This window comes from Dermacentor albipictus, chromosome 10, assembly GCF_038994185.2.
Source record: "Dermacentor albipictus isolate Rhodes 1998 colony chromosome 10, USDA_Dalb.pri_finalv2, whole genome shotgun sequence".
Taxonomy (NCBI): Eukaryota; Metazoa; Arthropoda; class Arachnida; order Ixodida; family Ixodidae; genus Dermacentor; species Dermacentor albipictus.
In genome coordinates, this window is record NC_091830.1 from 64,357,165 (window position 1) to 64,376,789 (window position 19,625).

General features: G+C 45.1%; 1 long non-coding RNA gene across 1 annotated transcript; it reads left to right on the forward strand.

Moving 5' to 3' along the window:
* The first annotated feature begins 1,974 nt into the window (after positions 1-1,974).
* LOC135904183 (uncharacterized) lies at positions 1,975-19,574 on the forward strand. Its single transcript, XR_010565029.2, has 3 exons — positions 1,975-2,505; positions 11,291-12,052; positions 16,761-19,574. It is a non-coding gene; the product is annotated as an uncharacterized lncRNA (long non-coding RNA).
* The last annotated feature ends 51 nt before the right edge of the window (positions 19,575-19,625 follow it).

Consider the following 19,625-nt stretch of genomic DNA (forward strand, 5'->3'; position numbering starts at 1 on the left):
TGCGTGAACAGTACTTTCTTTTCTCGAACAATGGTGTACATCCACATGCGCTGTAAGGCGGGGCTAAGAAACGTTCGTTATTGTTAACGCTGTTCGCATGTTCGCGCAGACGATCATTCGAACACCTGCCTGTTTGGCCCAGACAGCATGCGCCGAATTTCAAGGAAGTTCTGTACACAATTCTTCCCAGCACACAGTCCAGGTTGCCGCGTTTTTCGAGAAAGCAAATGTAATCTTTTCGCACACGGACGATCGCACGCGCACATTGTGGAATCGGCTAGCATGGCACGTGAAGAACGCCTGTGCATAAGTAAGCCTTCTCTGGCCTTATCAGGAAGGGAACTGGCATTTCCAGAATACGCCAGCGCGACCAGTGAGCGGTGATGGCATCTTTGGTTTTTTTTCTGTTTTTTTCTTCTGCTTTTTTTTCTTCTATTTAAAACCTTGTGTCAGACGGTGAAATTTCGCTTGGAAATAAACGGTTGTCCTCGTTTTTCTGTGTACCTTTTCCGCACCACGCTGCACCACTCAGTCACATGGAAAACCAACGCGCACGAACCATCACCCTCTTAAGGTAAATAAAAGTAGGCGTAAAGTTTATAAGAACACGAGAAAGAACAAACGCACGAAAGTATATGAATCCAGAATCGACTTTATCGAATTACGGAGGTGTCACTTCACTAAATACAGCAGTAGGCAACTTCTATGTCACTCAGGTGCACTTCTTGGGTGGTTTTTCTTTTTGCTGTACTCTGATAAGCAGATGTAGAGGTTCTTCTTGCTAGGGTTTGATCAGCAGAAAGAGAAAAACAAACAGTACAATATGCAGTATCAGTATGAGCGCAGTATTCATGATCAGTTCTTTTTGCTTCAACGAGAATTTCTCTCTACCTGCTCGTTTGATAATTAGAACGCATTATCTCAAAATGCTAGAAGTATTCTTGGTTTTTCGATGATAAAACGGGTATTGCATCCTAATAGATTGCTGTTAGTCGGTTTAGCTGTTGACATACGAAGTTTACGAGATTTAGTGTTGAAATACGGAACAGTTCTGAGCATAATTATTCGTGGGTGTGCCGATGCACTTATAAGTCCAAAAAGGGTTTCCGGTAAATACTTTCGCTCATTGCCTGACTGAGAAACGAGCTCGAACAAAAAAAAATAATAGGTTTTAACGTGCCGAAACGCACTTCTGATTATGAGGTACGCGGTAGTGGAGGACTCCGGAAATTTCGACCACCGCGGGTGCTTTAACCTGCACCTAAATTTAAGTACACCAATTTAAGTAACGAAGTGCGGCCGCCGTGGCCGGGATTCGATCCCGGGACCGTATGCTCAGCAGCCCAACACCATAGCCACTGAGCTACCACGGCGAGTCTCGAAGTGACAGGTAGTCGATGTTCGCTGTTCAGCTGACCGCGAGCCAGATGTTCTGCGCGATGATCCCAGCCCACGGTATGTCGAGTGTGTGAACTCGACTCACCAATTACGGAGCAATAGCTTTTCTGTTATCAATTGCAGTATTTGCAGTCAATATTATAATTATGCCAGTGGTTTGAGCCGATAATTGTAGGCTTTTGATGTAAAAGAAAAAAGAACTTTGCCTTATTTTCTGTACATTTCACCAACATGTAGTCAATGCGCAGTTATGACGACTCTGTATAAAACGTAAAAATTGTCATACTGCCACCTTTTCTTTGTTGCTGAGGAAAATGAAGCACCTTGCCGCAAGATCAACAAAATACTGTAGCTTTACCGCATTCATTGATAGTTTAATGTAAATAGCGCCTCAGTGGGCTGCGCAGATACCCATGAACAGAGCCAGAATGTATAAGATACTGCAGTATCGCTACCATAGATTATTTTATACAAAGGGTAAACAAGCAATGACAACGCCTGTGCGCCACACGAAATCTGCACCTTCTATCCCGACGTCGCTGATTCTTAATGACATGCAAGAAGCTACACTCGCAAGTGCACGAAACCAGTTCACGTGCCACTCCCGTAAGGCGATAGGTGTCGCGCAAACTTGCGAGAATAGCTTGTCCTGCTGGAACTGTGGTGGGTCCACCTTGGTGGAAAAGCGCATTTCGTCTCTCGCTCTGGCAGCGACGAGGCGGCAGCCCGAAAAGTGCTTCGATTTACTGCGCGTCGCCTTCCGGAATATGTCGACGCACCTAAGGTAGACAGGGGCCGCAGAGAAGACGAGCGGCCGCCTGGTTCCACAAGGGCTGCAGGCCAGCAGAGTCACGGTATCGGGCCTCCAGCAATAGAAGCCGGTGCTCCCTCCCGCCAGTATCGAGGGGCACTCGAGAAGGAGGAATGGCATCGCCGAGGGAACGCCGGGCGGAACAACCGCAGCCGCCATCGCCACCGATGGCGCCAAGGTCGTGGTGGTCGCTCTTGCCGAGATTTTCCATTGCACCCCGTTTGCGCAACCTGATGAGGAATCTACGTATCCGGCGACGAGGCCTGCCCCGCCCTGTACCTGCGCCAGCGGTTGAGGTGAGTGCCTTCCACGAATATTGCAGAATTTCCGTGCTACCCGAGGTCGCGTACACTTTTACAGCACTCTACAGCAGCTGAACCTAAGACGCAGACTGACTTCCAACGAGGCCAACGTATGTTGGCTGCTCCTCTTCTGAGCTCCTTTGTCCCTGCCGACAGTGGACACTACTCATTCTTCCCTGCCCGTTTGACACCGGGCGGCTCGCGCTTCCGGGCTCTAGCACCTGCGCTATCACCCACGTGATTGGGCCCCGCGAACTAGTTGGTCAACCTCGGTCTTGACGTTGACTTGGCGTTAATTCAAAGTACGAATGTTCATTTCGTCGCATCCTACTTTCTGACGTTCGCAAGATAGCCCGAATGCTGTTTCTCGTATGTTGGCAACTCGCACTGTGCGACCCTGAAAGCCTCCTTAGTGTTGGTAGACCCGCCGTGGTTGCTCAGTGGCTATGGTGTTGGGCTGCTGAGCACGAGGTCGCGGGATCGAATCCCGGCCACGGCGGCCGCATTTCGATGGGGGCGAAATGCGAAAACACCCGTGTACTTAGATTTAGGTGCGCGTTAAAGAACCCCAGGTGGTCGAAATTTCCGGAGTCCTCCACTACGGCGTGCCTCATAATCAGAAAGTGGTTTTGGCACGTAAAACCCCAAATATTATTATTAGAGTTGGTAGCTTCTGGACGCACTACCGACGCGCGGATTCGACGTTGACGCCGAAGCTGCTGCCAGTTTACCGTGCTCTCAGCGGCAAGCTTGCGCGTGGTGTAGGCTTGACCGAGCAGGGTGCTGTGCGGAAGCTTCGAACTGTTGCATACGCCGAAGTAGTAGTGATTTTTTTCTCATTTCTTTTTCAAAGTGACTACTACTTCGGCGTATGCAACAGTTCGAAGCTTCCGCACAGCACCCTGCGCGGTCAAGCCTACACCACGCGCAAGCTTACCGCGGACTCCCACCTCGCGTCTACAGCGCCGTTGAGCGCGGACATTTCTAACTTGCGAATATTGCTGCTCACGCTGTCTCGCGTCTCCACACAGCTGGAGCAACCTCTCACCCCCACACAGAGACAGAGTACAATCGCAGAACGGGGTCGTCCGAGCCTGTCTATGGCGCGGTACGGCTCTAAAGGGCTCTTCGCGGGGATCACATCATCTACCCAGGCACTACACAAGTGGCTGACGTTCGTGGCTGTTCTGGAGCTGTTTGGTGACGCACTTGTGCACCAGTGCAAATGTGCTACGTGGTGGTGACCGGCTTGTTGATGCACCAGCTTGACTGACTGGTGCTAGCCAAATCCAGATTGCGCATTTCAAAGCCCTATCAATAGCTGAATAAGATGTCTGCCAAGTTCTCAAGTCAAGAGTAGGCGCGAGCCCCTGAGCGCATCCCTTGTAGATGCCAAGCGCCGTGTTTCGCGAGGCTCGGAAGGCGCATGAGCACGTAGAAGCAAGCTAGCATGCGCCTACATGCGCTAAGTTCCATTGTGGTTGATGCGTTTTCCTTCTATCGCAGGAAGTCCGGTTATCTCGTGCTATGTTGCAGACAGCACACAGCACAGCGCCTCACGCTTATAACACCGGGGTAGCTGTCGCCATCAGGTAGCGCTTCGATGGCGAATAAAATGGCGCATTACGTCAAACGCTAATTTATTTACCACGTAATTGCTTTTAGAAAATGTTCGCCACCTACTTTGTTCTCCATGCTAATCTTTTTTTTTGTCTTTTTTGCTTGCCTTGTAGTAATGTGGTTGCATCGTGTATTGTTGTATAAGGACGTTCTTCGTTATACGAATTCTAGCTGGTGCGTGTTTAGTTTTTTTTTAGTAAAGCATAGATTGGCTGCCCATTATTTTGGCGCACGCTCGGACACTTCGCAAGCTACACTTTGAACCGTATTGCTCATGATTTCTTCCCCTGCCGTATTTTCTGAAGAATAAGTAACTTTGAACTTCTCTATCCAACATTTATTACGCTGGCTTTTTCCTTGTCGCTCACAACCGTGCTACAATGCAGTATCCGTTTGCACTGTATAGCGAATGATTTTCTCTCCACGCTTACGTTCGTGATCCACGTGACCTGCCAGTGGCAGTCTTATTCAAGTTCACACCGATGCGAGGGAAATGGGCAAATATATTCGAGTGGAAAGGGTGTGGCGCCGCCACCTTCACCAATGGTTATGTAACCATCCTTTCATGTGTCGTTAAGGTGAAGGACTTAGTCAAATTGAATAAAGAGGTTATCAAGCACTGATGGATGCCAATGCTCGCTGGCCAATGGTGGCCAAGTGCTCTCTTAACCTCACACCTATGCATGGGCCAGTCTGACCAATACAGCACCGCCCACACTGGAAAGGAATTTGATATACCACACTACTTTTACATTCTAAAAACTGGTGCGCCTGACGCACCTGGTGCGTGCGTCATGTGGTGCACATGGTGCTCTTGTGCGCATCTGGGCACCTTCGCGTGGTTTTGGGTTATCCGACGCTCATTCCCATCACTCCGGTTCATACAAGACCTTGGGCCAACTCTGACACGACGCACAAGACTACACCGGCTGGCGAGTCTTGAATGCGTCGTGACGTAAGCAGCGATGTTGTGCAGATTGCCCTACTCAATTCCTACGTACCGACTTTAAGGGATGCTTCTGACCTGTACCAGGAGGGAGCTACCCCGCCTGGAGAGTGTAGTTGCGGGGAAAAAGAGCGAAGGTGTCTCCAGAAGACGACTAATATTGTAGCTGCTGCTGCGAAGTAATTTGTACCTCTTGTATATACGCACCCGTTTACACCTGGGGTATCTGCCTTTTCCCTCCCACAATATTGATGACTATCTTGCCACCATCCCCACCCGCTGCTTGATGTGATCACCAATTCTTCTCGATAGTGTCGCACTAGAAGAGCAGTTTTCATTTTCTACAAGTCTAATAAAAATGCAATTCGCAGTTATGTTCTCTGCGCCGGCCTCCATTAGAATATTTATAGCTTCTAAGCACAACATCCACTTCTCGCCTTACATCTACTATCTCCCACAATTCTCTTTAAGCTTGCTGATTGAGCTTATGATATGGAACTTGCATAAGCAATCATCCATTCATTCCTTGTTTTAGTGAGTCATGGTAACGAAACACAGCAAGCAGGCGTAGATCCTTGGCACCCAAACTCCTAGATGCGCTTCACAGCTATTTGTCACTGCGCATCCTGTACGAATTCTTGCTTATACGCAGAGTTAATCATTTTCTTGTATTTTTTTACTGCGTTCAGTAACAGACATCGATGACAGAAGTGCTGTTTTCAGTTCTTGGTTGCTTTTGATGGATATAACCCTAACTTTTCGCGAAGAATACTGATTTTCTTCGTGTGTTTCAAATGCCCACATGCAAAAAAGAGTTATTAAATTTCAATCAAATATCAATCTTCTCGGCCTCTTTCCCCCGTCGACCTGATCGAACGTCTCAGTTCCTGTGACGTGACGCCATGCTGACAAATTGTCGCTAATGCCCGGCACATATCGCTGCAAATTTTTTATTAGTAAATTTGATCTTCAGGTTTCCAATCCTCATAATGCAGCGATTGTTCATTTGTGGCCAAATCTTCAGCAATTCTGCCGGTCAGTCAAATCAAGCCACTATAGGCATTGAGCGTTCTGTTCAGGAGGCCCAATTAAATAAGTATGTTTCTGATAGCCTAACTATGCGTTAAAGCCCCTTTCGGCAATATATAAGGTCATATGAGAATGGTGCGGTCAGTGTGCTTGAGCAAGAGCCCTAAAATTTGTCATACTGCCCTCTCCGTTTCTGTCTCATATTTCTTTAAAACTTAAAATGAAGTTTGACGGACTCTGCGCATGCAGCAGTGTAAATACGCATATTTTTTATATCAAAGCAGTAACGTATTTTACAGGAAGAGGCGGGCTAGTTGGTGGTCGATATTGGAATGCATCATATAATCGCACAAAGGACAAAGAAGAAAACACACAGGACCGGAGCGGACGCACGCGCCTGTCCTGTGTTTTCCTCTTTGTCGTTTGCGCGGTTACATGATGGATTCCAATATCAGAGCAGTACTCGCAGTTTTATGTGGCCAGCATGATCTACAACTCTGGTATGGCATAGACGCTCTAGACTGGTTCCACTGTCCGAGCCCACACCAAGAAGGTTTAGCGATAAGCTGGAGTGGTAGCCCCCGTAGTTTTGTACCAGCTCGGGTGTAATGCCACTACAAAGGTGAAGCCAGAGCTTGCGTTATACTTCTACTATGTAAGAGGGCGGCGACAGCTGAAACTTATATTGAAACATATTGGTACCTAAGCTTCATGACTGGTTTCCGAGACAAAATTCACCAGCTTAAGTGCTACCTTTCTGAGCGACAGCAACGAGTAGTGATGGATGGTGTTGTGTTGTTTACCCAGTCAGTAGTATCTAGGTTACTACAAGGCTGTTATTGGACCCACTCTTTTTTCACTGTATGTTCGTTTTTCCCTACCTTTTATTTGACTCTGAAGCTTATTGTACGCAGATGATACCGTACTAATCTTTGTTGGCGACAGTTAAAGTGAGATCGAAGAAAAATTGATGAGAAGCTACAAAGTGCATTCGTGGTTTAAACTACACCGCCTAAACATTAATACCAACAAAACTAAATAGAATGTTTTTCACTCTAGGAAGAAACAGCTCGATTTTGATAGGTTTTACTCACTATTAGAAACTGCGCTACTGCAGCCAGGAGCCTCGCTTAAATATCTCGGTTTAATAAACTCGGATATCAACAGGCAATCGCACATAAGACATGTTCGAAGATCGCGTATGGTTGTCTCACGTTATTAAAGAGCCCGTAACTCCTTTGGCACAACGGTTTTGCGTGTCCTATATTTCGCATTTGCGCATTTGCGCATTATTTCGCATCTGAGCAACTGCATAATGCCTTGGGGCTGAACATATAAAACGTATTTCAAGTCTTTACACTATGTTACAATTATTACATATTCAAATGGGACGGATACCACGAAACAACTGTTCCAAATGGCGCGTACACTTCCGCTGGACTCCGTTAGCATATCAAGTGCTGCCGACATAATACATATATAATAATACAACATAATGACCCTCTTTCATTAGGCATGTTTACGTTACATTCGCGCTGTACATGGGCTCCAGCGACCTGTCTTCATTTACCGGCTGCCAGAAATGCCTAAGTTTGAAGGCTAATAGAACTTCACGGAGCTCTCATTTGGAATGCCCTACCGATTGATGTGAGGCAGCATACAATTCTTCCGCCTGCCATGAAGCGTTTCGTGTTGAGTGGATCAGTAGTATAATTGGACAAATGGCGAGCTTGTTTGCTGTTACCATCCGTATAATTGAATCATGTATTCTCTAATATTTGCATTCAGTTTTGTTTTCCTTCTCTTACTGTGGTAGCCACTTGCTCAATAACGTAGGGACGTCTACTGGTACGTAGACGGTGCGTAGACGGGTACGTAACGGGACCAGTAGATGTAGGTACGTCTACTGGTCCCGTTACTAGCCAGCCAGGCTATGAGACCACACAAGTGTTGCAAAATTTTATGTAATGTGAGGGTAATAAAGTGGCAATAAAAATCCTCCCATTCATATTCTTTTGGTCAGTAATTGCAAATGCTATGGGTATTTGACAATCAAAGCTCGAAGTTATTGCATAAATTTTATCTTTGGCTGCGTACTGATATCATGATGTTCTATATATTAAAAAAAAGCATTTGGGTGTCTTTCTCAAACCAGCAATAGTAAAAGACGTTCAACAATATATGTACGGCTACATTAGGCATCCCAAACAGTACGGAGTGGGAAGAAAACGCTTCGCATGTTACTTCTTGCCTATGGTAAAGGGGCGGTGGTCCGGATTCACTCTTTAGACGGCATCCGCACTCCAACATATTTTCTAAAGCTCCTTGGGCCATATCAAATGATCATGCATTAGCATCCTGTACTTGTATAGAACCTACATGCGGTCCTTTAAAACAGCAGACTAACTACACGACAAAATGTACCTAATTTCAATTCTTTTCATTTATTTACCCTAAAGACACCACTAGGGGCTATTACATAATGGGTGGGTGCACATAAAGAATAAATGAAACGCTCAGTCACACTGGCAGAAAAAGATGGTGGACAGCTGAGAACGACGATATTGCGAGGAAGGCCGTTCCAATGTTTGGCTGCACGAGCGAAAAAAGATGCTGAAAAACTAAGTTCTCACACGTGTACGGGAAACTTGCAGTTTGTGACCAGTGCGAGGAGATATATATGTGGGCGTTGTGATGTAAGGAGCACTGTTAAGTGATGAATAGTAAAGGTCATGGAATAGACAGTGTTGCCATGCGTCGGCGGAGGGATAAAGCTTGCAGCCCAGATTCCGCTTTGAGGGCTGTAACACTGACTTCATGAGAATAAGACGGCTGAATGAATCTGGCGGCACAATTTTTTACCGCTTCAAGGTCATCTACAAGGCATACTTGATGCGGTGACCATATGGCTGACGCATACTCTAGTTTTGAACGGATAAGTGACTTATAGGCTAGTAATTTAACGTGTTGGGGAGCGTTACGAAGGTGACATTTCATAAAACCGAGAGTTCTATTTGCTGATGATACGATGCTCGTACGTTTAACGCATGCCATGAGAGATAATTGGGCAAAGTAACACCTAAGTATTTGAACGATGTTACTGCCTGTATAGGTTCGTTAGCAATTATGTACCATAATGTAACGGGTCGCTTTTGGCGAGTAATCGAAACAAGTTTATATTTAGTCGGGTAGAGTCACTAGCCACCGGTCCCACCATTCCTTGACACGGTCTAGATCATGCTGAAGTTTTGCTGCGTCGTAATGGTTAGAAACTGGTCGGTAAATTAGTCGTCAGCGAACGTTCAGATTTGGCAAGATAAGGGTTGAGGCAAGTCGTTACTATATATTAGAAATAGGAGAGGACCGAGAACAAAACCTTGGCGTACACTAGATGTTACAGGAACACGGTCAGAGGTATGATTAATAAACGAGGACGTGTTGGGATCGGTTAGAGAATTCCTTGATCTAAATCATAACGCTGTGGTCCAGGCTAAACTGATTTAGTTTGATAAAATGCCGCATCAACAATTACTATTCACACTTTTGCCTAATCTAAGGAAATGTTATCAGTTTGCATGTGGGTGTCGAGGTTAATATGCAAGTCATGAATGATGGCCAGTTGTGTCTCACATGAGAATCCCTTCCGAAAGCCATGCTGAGATGGATGTAAAAAGTTTTTTTATCGACAAATGCCATGCGATGAGAATACGTGACATGCCCCATGAATTTCTACGGGACACTTGTTAATAAGGGGCGGTAGTTTAGTGGTTAATCTTTGTTGCCTGATTTGTAGACAGGAACAATCTTCCCCACTTTCCAATCATTTGGCATGTGAACTACAGAGAGTGAATGCGAAAACGAAATACACAGATACGCAGTAATGGCATGTCTGGTGTTCTTTAACAGCTTGGAATTTATTTCTTTAACGCCTGTCGATGAAGAAAGCTTAATGTTATCTAACAACGATAAAATTCCATCATGAGTTATTGTGATAGCAGGCATAGCAGACAGTCGTAGCCAGTGTCGTGGGCAAGGATGCGCTGCGTTCTTTTGTGAAAACTGTGCTACAAGCAATGTTCAAGAGGATAGCGCATTCGTGGCCCCCGACGGTTTCTCCCAATTCGTCGGTCAGAGTGATAGCGCGTGATTCGATAGGGTTGATGACCTTCCAAAAGTTTCTCGGGTTATCACTTAACAATTTCGTCAAGTCGTTGTTGAAAAATTTGTACTTATTTCGCACAGCAATCAGGTAGGCATTCTCGGCAGTATAATACCTCTGCCACGCATTAGACGAGACTCTCACCTTAGCAGTACGAAAAAAGCGTTTTTTCTACCTTCTAATGTTTTTAGTGTCTTAAAGAACCATGGCTTTTGGTGTTTTTCACGTACAGTAATTTTAGGAATGAATTTGTTGGCGAAGCCATGTATTTTGCATTTGAATACTTCCTAGCTCTCTTTGAGAGGCATGCTGTAAAATTGGGCTTGAAATAAAGGGAAAATTTTCTAAGCTCGTTGTTAATTGCGTCATAGTTACCTTCATATAAAGGGATTGTTTTCTTACGTTTTTTTGCACCGTTCAAGGCAGAACGAAAACGGCGTGGATAACATTGTGATCACTAATTTTTTGAAGGTAAGTAATATGTGATAAGCTCTCAGGATTCGTAGTTAGTATAAGATCCAAGATATTATCACTGACACTAGCCACACGCGTTGGTTCCCTTACTGAGTGAGGTTGGTATTCAAACATACTTCTATAAAATCCTTTAATTCTCTGTGGTTCGCACCTAAGGGAGCTAGTTTCGCCAGTCGATACCGGGATAATTGAAAGCTCCGAATAGCAATATATGTGAATTTGGATGCGCAGTACCGACATCACTTCGAATATTGTTCAGCTCACTTGAAAGGTTAAGTGAAGTATGCAGAGCCCTCTGGCAAACACCAAGTAAAAGGGATTGTGCCGATGAGTGAAAAATTAGCCATAACATTTCTAGATCAGATACGATGTGTAATGGTGTGCACGATAAATTAGGGCCCACAGCAATCAAGACAGCGCCCCGTCGAGTGCATCTGCTGTATGTTGTGTTGTGTTGTGTGCTGTATGTTGCAGTAGTGCGTCTGCTGTATGTATTGCTTGCCCTCAAGATTCGTAGGCTGTTACCTCACTATGATCTGTATTTTTTTCAGGGTTCTGCCATGGTCGCTGCTTCACAAGGAACATCAGCGGGCCCAGTAGCCTCTGAGCGTTCTAGTTTCCTTGGCCAAGTGTGGAAGCTGGTCACATGCTTTTCAACACGCCAGAGAGGCAGTGCTCAAAGTTCAGTTGCAGAAATTGATGCGATGTTGGCAGAGCCTGCCGATTCCGACAGCATCGGTGAAGAGAAAGCACCTGTAGATTCCGGTCAATGTCACAGTGGACCACAGGCCAGCGGCGTTCCAGGAACGGGGCATGTTGACCCACTAGATTTACCAGGACCTAGTGGTATTGGTAACATGGCAGCAATGGAGGAGGTCAGTACGGACTACAACTGTAGTGAGTCAGACAGCATGGCAACGACACACGGGTTAACACAGGACAGCAGTTCAGACAGCCCACTCCACAAACCTCAAGAAGCAGACCCCCGAATTATTGAGGCATCATGCAGTTCGACAAGTGGCAGGTCTGAACCAGCGGAGCCTTCAAAAGGTCTTGAGACCCAGCCATGTAGCGACGAATCAACTTTTACTGATGAACAAACGGATACGACTTTCAGTTTTGCGGTGCCATCCGTGACACTCGCTTTAGCACCAAATCGGCCGAAGCCTGTATCACTCATCCCCGAAATCCATCACCCGGAAGTACCTCCAATTACTTCCGGCCATCTTTCCGGAGTGATAGCTGACCGAGTGAAGAGGGCCAGGAGATCACTGCGCCAACTCATAAACATTCGTCCATTCAAGATCAAGCCGGTAAGTGAACGCATATCCCGGAACATATTGTTACCTTTATAAAAAAATGTGACGATTACAGGGCACCGTTTTAAGTGAATTGTCGAATTAGATCACAGATATTTCAAGAAGCATTAACAATTTCGACTTCAGGTTATGTAACCCGCCATGGTTGCTTAGTGGCAGCGGTGTCAGGCTGCTAATCACGAGGTCGCGGGATCGAATCCTGGCCACAGCGGCCGCATTTCCATGGGGGGACGAAATGCGAAATTACCCATGTAGTTGGATTTAGGGGGATAGTAAAGAACTCCAGGTGGTCCAAATTGTCGGCGTCCCTCACTACAGCGTGCCTCCTAATCAGACCATGGTTTTGGCACGCGAAACACTAATTTAATTTCAAGCCATATACACATAATAGAGAATTATTTTTGTTTTCGCTGAAGGTCGCTGAAAGCTTAGTCAATCTATGGGATGTTTCAAATCTTTCGTGTGTTTTCGCTACAGCGTTCGCCACAGCTTAAATTCCTAATGAAGAAACTTTCACAAGGTTTGGTGCTTTTAAATGTACTATTTCATGAGTGAAATTATTGTAATGAAGCAAGAAATCTGTTACTGGATGGTGGCTTACGATAGCTCCTATCAGAAAATGTAGAGCTGGTGGATTTACGTTCATTTACACAGCCGGAAAACTGCCAATTTGGGGACACGCATGCGTTGCTGTGTGCCAATCTCATTCTGCGGCAATTCTTCGCTTACTGATATTGTGTTGCGCTGCAAATTCATGAAAGCACACATTTAAAGCAGCCCGTACTATATCTGCAGTAGCCCAGTGCGACCGCAAGTCGCTCTACACGTGGGGCGTGTTTAAGGAGCTACTCACAACACGCCACTGCACTTGCGTCTTGGGATGTTTTAGATAAGCACTTAGTGGCTGGTACAAGTAGCTCAGAGTAATTTCGCATTTTCTGCGGCGGGTGCCTGAAGTTTCGAAAAGGGTTTGCTGAATGCTACGTCCTTTCACTGACTATCAACATTAATGTGCCGTTGAAAGGCAGCGCCCTCAAATTCAGCTCCGTCATCGCCATAGCACAAAAAAAAATAACTTTGATTCTATCACTGTATTGCTCCGCCAAAAAAAGCATGATGTCCAGCTATTCATGTTATTAGCATTGCAGTGTGATTCGAGATATTGAACTTTCGACAAAATGTGCAATGGAATCAAGTGTGCGCTAGCGTGTTTTAGGCTCAATTGCGATTCTGACTGATGCCACCATGGTAATGTGCACAGGGGACCTGGTGACGGTAATGTGCACAGGGGACCCGTTGCACTTGGCTAGTTGTGAATCGTTTTAGCGACACATTCTGAAAATGGTATATTCAGTTTTGGCAGGCAATGCGGTAGTGACCGATCACGCTATGTGAATTGAAAAGTATATCGCATTGATACACGCTGCACGGGGCACGCCAAAGTAGTTGCTGCTCTTGTATTGAATCTGTTGAACACGAGAGCATTGCTCAACTCTGCTGGTATTTCTCATACCACCTTTTGTCATGTTCGGTGAACGTAGTCTCCTTTTATGTGTGCTTTCCGCGGCACAATGCAACTTTTCATGGTATTTGCAAGATATAGTACTCGCAGCAGTAATGGCAAGAGGAATTGTTCAGCTGCAAGCCCGACTTATTTTCTTATTGAATGTATGCCTAACTGACCATTTGTGGTCATCTCCTGGATAAAATATTGGCATGCCGCCCATGCAAAAACTTGCATTTTGTTTTCCCGTCTTCGAATGCCTAATGCTCAGTGTCATCTAATAAATTGGAAAGGTTGCATGCTACGCGGCAGTTGTAAAGTATTAAGCAATGAACAAGCGAACGTATTTTTAGCAGTACCCGCCACTACAAATGACAGGTAATAGAAAAATAATTTCTAACTAAAAGTTGTCGTTAGCACCTTGGGGTACCATTTTAGGACGGCAGGTAGGCGTGTGCCCCCGAAATTCTACATTACTTTTACGTGCAATCCTCCGTTGCACTTCCTATATTTATGTAAGAAGCTAGAGTTCTTATAATGTAGGACGGTCGTTGTTCAATCATATACTCTTAACGTTATAGCCCTATGGACAGTGCACGTAAATTGCGAATCTCCCTTGCGCACATATACCTGCAAGAAATGTCGATTCAATCAATGAGCCATACATTAGCTGCTGCGGAACAACTTACGCTAGTCATGTTTATTTGCAGTAGAAATAACTTAAAGCTTAGGCTAGAACAGAATTCAATGTTAATTGAATATATGACTGATACAGTAAATATATTTGCGATGGACCATTTTAACATGTCATTACAAGCTGAAAAATGATTTAAGGTTATAGCTTGAGTTCTTGTTAACGCCGGTACTTTGAAAAAAGTCGTATAACAGCCAGTAAGGAAGTGGTTAGGTTGAGGTTGTTGCAATTGGTATAAGCTCTGGGAAGAAAAACTTGAGAACGATGGTCTGAACACTGACAACATAATAGCTTAAATCGTGACACACATGGGGCTCTTGCAATACTTCTTCGGATATCACTGTGGTCAAAACTGAGAATTTAATTTCAAGGATACCAGGCATTCGCAAGCAAACTACATAAATACCGTTAATTGTCTGGTCACTACTGCTTTAGCACTTGCGAAAACAGTATAAATGCGGAACCGTGGGATAGCAATAATATAAGCAAAAATTATATCCCCCTGCCGCCTGCTTTGGATCCTGCATTTCATTTCTATGACCAAGAAATGTATATAAAACTCTACTGAAACATGCACATGCCTGTGTTTTATACGGTTTCATTGGTTGGCTTGCAGTAGTAGGTTCAATATTTTGAATTAATTTACCGTTATGGTTCCTCTGTTTTCGATAGAGTAAATCAGCGTACGCCGTGCTACACTATCATTTGCAATGCTCACAAATCTCGGCATTGTTTGCATAGGTAGCCATGTGTCAATAAGCTTAATTACTCTTCAAATGCGACACAACTGTGAAATGATAGTAATCTAATGCTCTCGCTAAAAGCGTTCTAGGCTCTATGTAGCTACTTTGGACGTTGACTTAAGGAAAATTGTTAAGCTTCCATTACTCAGGACAGTTTCCAATGGCTTCATATACTTTAGAATCGCTCTTCATTATCCTTTCTATCAATACGATTGACAGCTTTTCTACATCTTGCTCAGCAAGATCGTTGGAATTTTTGCGCCAGCAACGCCATGCATTCTCTGAAATGACTTCATTTTACCTATTGGTCAAATTTGAACGTTTTTGTGAAACATCAAAACACTTTCACTCGGTACATCGTCAAAACTAGCCTATAGCGTTCCAGCATTTCTTAAATGAAACGATGCCAAATTAGCGCCCTGGCTGACTCGGCAAAATGTTTTTTTTTAACAGAAGCTCAGCGGACACGAAGCTTCTGTGATGTTGAATTTTGCAATCGGACGTCTGCGCTGTTTTGTTGGTGTCTCGTACAGTTTCAGGTGCTTATGACTGCATGAGCGCTTCGAAAGCGTATTTACAAATTATTACAAGCAATCCTTCCTCTCGTGTCGGGTTTGCACTCACAGAAGAGAACGCGGTCGATTTCAGAACTTCAAGCACAGCTTGACTAGCCAGTCACGCTATGTTGGAATAATCTGCAACATTCCACGTGACAGTACTGTACCGAGACAGCAGAAAGCATGTGAAGGTGCCAGCCACAGCTGAACGTGCACTAGACCAGCTTGCTTGCACAGATTATCTTATGCAACGCAATACTGTATGAGGAAGCTTCTGCATGCTTCCTGACCTGACGAACCTTGCTTGGTGATTCTCAAGAAGGCAGTAGAGCAACACATAGTTGCCTGCCGCAAAGAGTGAATCAAATGTGCCCTGCACAAAAGCAACTTACCCTTTAACTCATTTGCGAAACGACTGCTTTCCTGCATACTATGTGTATCACAATGGCTAGTATTCATGCCAACAAACCTGCAGACTAACTTTGCTTTGTATTACTTAAGAACGTTGGCAGAAAAGTTGGTAACTAGGAGCCAAGTGCGTAATTTGTGTATTTAGGATGTTTTAATGTCAGTTCTGAAAAGATTGCAACTTTTCACTTTGATTCATGTTTGAAGTGCTTCTGTGAAGGTTCACAAAACAAATCTTAAGGTATCGAAGAAAAAATCAGCGCCTTACATCCATTCAATGCACCAGTGATGCTATAATTTGCCACGGATTATAAGCACATTTCTTGCAGTTAGGCAAGAGGTAAATCGATGCTAACTGACTTAATAACTGTGTTGATAATCGTAACGAGGCTTTTCTTTTGAGGAACCCGTAGGACTTTGCTTTGTCGCAATTGCAGCGATTGCGTGGATGCCTCATATTCGTTTACTAATCTAATATTCATGAAAATTACGTTCTAACTTCGAAACAAAGTATGAGCCGGAATCAGCGTTTTGTTTTGCTTAAGTGTTTCAAAAACAAGTTTACTCAGCTTTATTACGTTTCATCAGAACCAACAATTTGCCAACTCTTATTAAAATTACTTAGCAATTCACTATTCGTGATTTTATGGCAGCCTCGGATTATTACATGCTGCCCACGTTGAAGCACTGGACAAAAGACCATGTTGAACAAAATGCCAATTCTGCACACGAACCATTTCCATCTGTCTAGAGATTATGAGTTCTCATGTTATATTTGTTCGCTTTTTTTCTGCAGGTACCTCTTCCCGAGGCAAGAACATTTTCACGTCGAATGTGGGAAGTCTGTCCCAGATATTACCCACGTCAACTGGCTGCTGCAGAAATATTGAACGACCTTGCAGAGCGACTCGAAAGTGACTCGTCTAGCTCTGCACACATCGTTCAAAACCCCATTTGCACCCACGATGATACAGTGGCGTGCTGGCTGTTAGGATACCAAGAAATAATCTGTTCCATTCTCGTAGTCTTGAATTATGAAGTGGTCGAAAACGAGCGGCAATGCCTTACTCTCCAGTACTTTGAAAGTATTTTGCACAGCCGATACGCACCCACTGAAGACAATTTCGAAAATTTTGAGGCTCTCACATTCCTCTTTTGGCTTATGGAGAGGCATCGCTGTATAGACAGTATATCTATGGGACATATTCACGTTATTGAGCCCCTAGGCGACATTAATCTCCTCGACATGATCAAATTTGCAGGAAAACTTGTTACCGCTCGGATAGGCGTTGGCTCGCATCGTCTACCACATCAACATGGAATATTTGGTGGTATAGAGCGAGTGTCTTTCATTACGCTGTTTCAAGGCATTGGTACTCTTCGTGAACTGTATTTTTTTGGGCTTTACCTAGATGGACACGATCACAAAGAGAGAGAAATTCTAGTGGTGATTGGTAACAATCATTCACTGAGAACGCTACATTTCCTTCGCTGTGTTTTTTCTCGGGAGCTGATATCAAACTTAGTTGCTATAATTGCAGAAAACGAGAAGCTTGAAGATGTCCGGCTAGACATGGAAACCATTGAGCTGTTGCTTTTACATGATCAAGCATTAAGTAGATTACGTACATCAAAAAGGAATCTTAAGCGGCTTGCTGTTAGTCTTAAAGATGGGCTGAGTAATTTCTTGGGTGCAATGGCATTAACAAGTCACCTCACGCACCTGGAAATACACAACCATACCGAAAGTGGCACTTTAGAGGGACTTTCTGGTGCCCTGAGTCCTACTTCTTCCATCAGGCACCTTACCATTTCTCTTGATTTGGTGAATCCCCAAGTGATTGGAGACATGCACATTGTCCGAAACTTCGCCAAAGCAATTGAAAATACTAAGTTAAAAGTGTTGACACTACCTAACTCCCGCTTCGCACTAAACGTCATTAGGCTTCTTGGCGACGCACTGGCAGCCAACACAGAAATGCGAGAGCTGGACCTTAGCAAGGCACATCTGAGGTGCGACTTGGCACTTGAACTCGTGAAACGTGTACTGAACAGGAACAGGACCCTCTGGGAACTCAAACTGGGAGAGCTGCGCTCTTTTCTAGTGGCGGGTGAAAGCGCGGAGCGAATTGTGTCTTCGCTTGATGTGCTAGACTACATCGTAAAAAACACTCCCGTTCTTGACGAGAATGCATCGCCAGAATTCGGACCAGAAGCGAGCAATGAAGGCCACGTCTGGATATCAAAAGTTTATTATGCGGCGGAAGCGCAGAAACTCCTGCAACTTCTGTGGAAGCGTGTGGTGTTCCGTAGAATTGAGCTTGACTTCAGCCATAAATCCGAAAGCGATCAGGAGTGGTGTGAGCTTCTTCTCAGCTATATGGCTGAATACCAGACGCTTAATATAGAAGTGTTTTCATTGAAGACAAACGAATGCATACAGGCCCACGAAATTATAGGTTTAGAAAAGCTAATTGTTCAAGCCAGGAGTCTGACTGCCGTGACGGTAGAGCTCCCATACGAGTCGTCAGAAGAGATATGGGTTGTGTTGCTCGGAGCCCTGGCTCTTAACATTAATGTCTCTGTAGTGAGGATCTCTGGTTTCATTCGAACACTTGGAACCCTTGCCTACTTCCGACACATGTGTGCTACAAACCGAAGCCTACGACAGCTCGAAATCAACATAGAGCAGGGCAAGGAGAAGTTCATTCAACAGCTACCTGATCTGCTCTCGGAATGTTACACTCTGACAGAATTCCAGCTGACTGTAGGCAAATCAAGGAGCTGGGAACCTGTTAAGTTCATGAGAAAGCTACTTAGGAGAAATCTCCTGATGATCAACATGGGAGTGGCAGCCATCATAAGACATAATTCGGCTCCTCATGGAGGTGGTCTAGCACCCAGTGAGTCGCTCGGTGGCCAAGCAAGTGCTTGGGCCGTGGACGCAGCAACAAAGCACCCTCAGCTTGAAAACATGGTAGCGAGAGCGGCAGATTGCTCTTTGGAAGTGGCGACTGGCATGGTGCGAGACGCACGATTGTCTGTGAAAAACAACATACTAAGGCGTGCTACAGTCTTCAAAGGTGAGGTGCCAATACAAGCCCACCGAACGCGGACGGCGGGGTTCCACAGACTTGACGTGGAAACAGTACAGAGAATTTCACGTTATCTGAGCTCGTTCGATATCAGATGGTGTAAATCATCATGCACGCCCCCATCACCAAGCTTGAACCCTTTGTGGTTAAACGTTGCACGTTCAAAATGGACGAACAAGATGGACAAGCTAGTCAAATATCGCGATGCATATTGTGAAAAATCAAGACGAGCTGCGGCATTCGCTGGTGCTCCACAGGCTGATGTAGCTGCCAGCGGCCTGCAAGAGGTCCACGACCACGGTTTGGGCGAAGCGGTAGCAGTGCGCGAGGTTGTTGGCGACGGTCCGGAAGCCGCAGGCCAAGATGGCGCAGCCCATGGTGACGCATTTGCTATTATAGATGCCGTAGCCCATCAATTTCAAGACGGTGAACTCGCTGTCGAAGAGGTTGGTGATCGAGTAGGCGACGATCAAGTGAATGTAGTCGATGTTCTTGGCGCAGACCTATTTATTGAAGGTGAGGCTGGACATCGCGCAGACATCCCAGATGAGGAACTATTCGGCGAT